The sequence below is a fragment of the Etheostoma spectabile genome, chromosome 15, assembly GCF_008692095.1.
Source record: "Etheostoma spectabile isolate EspeVRDwgs_2016 chromosome 15, UIUC_Espe_1.0, whole genome shotgun sequence".
Lineage (NCBI taxonomy): Eukaryota > Metazoa > Chordata > Actinopteri > Perciformes > Percidae > Etheostoma > Etheostoma spectabile.
This window is the reverse complement of record NC_045747.1, coordinates 3,200,817-3,201,460: the sequence shown is the minus strand read 5'-3', so window position 1 is coordinate 3,201,460 and position 644 is coordinate 3,200,817. Positions and strand designations below refer to the sequence as shown.

The following is a 644-nucleotide window of genomic DNA, read 5'->3' as shown; positions in this document are numbered from 1 at the left end:
TGAGGGGAAAGATCTGGAATACAGGTCGGTCACTCAGGGACTCTGTCAGCTGGTGTGAGCTCAACCAGCTTCAGCTCAACACCAGCAGACGAAGGAGAGATTGTTGACTTCAGGAGGAAACATCCCATTTCTCACCGGTGATCATCCAGGGATTGGACATTGAGGTAGTGGAGAGCTACAAATTCTGGGTGTTCACCTGAACAATAAACTGAACTGGACTGATAACACCAATGACTCTACAAGAAGGGCCAGAGTCGCCTCATCTGCTGAGGAGACTCAGGTCCTTTGGAGTGTGCAGGACTCTCCTCAGGACTTTTTATGACTCGTGGTGGCCTCGCCATCCTTTATGTGTGGTCTGTTGGAAGAGGGGGCAGCTCGGACCGGGACAGGAGCAGACTCAATAGATGATCAGGAGAGCGAGCTCTGTCCTGGACTGTCTCTGGACCCCGTAGGAAAGTAGGGGAGAGACGGATGTTAGCCAAGCTGACATCCATCATGGACAACACCTCTCACCCCCTACATGACACTGTGGGGTCCCTGAGCAGCTCCTTCAGCAGCAGACTGATACCCCCCCGGTGTAAGAAGGAGAGATACCGCAGGTCTTTCATCCCGGCCGCTGTCAGACTCTACAACACCTGCACCAC

At 53.4% G+C, this 644-nt stretch overlaps 2 protein-coding genes across 3 annotated transcripts in view; both read right to left on the bottom strand.

The window, feature by feature from the left end:
• Nucleotides 1-644, bottom strand: part of sp100.1 (SP110 nuclear antigen, tandem duplicate 1) — a 24,433-nt gene that overhangs the window by 9,098 nt on the left and 14,691 nt on the right. The gene's annotated exons all lie outside the window — the stretch shown is intronic.
• LOC116702740 (uncharacterized) overlaps nt 1-644 on the bottom strand; it is a gene marked incomplete at its 5' end in the record, with an annotated part of 4,433 nt that overhangs the window by 1,848 nt on the left and 1,941 nt on the right.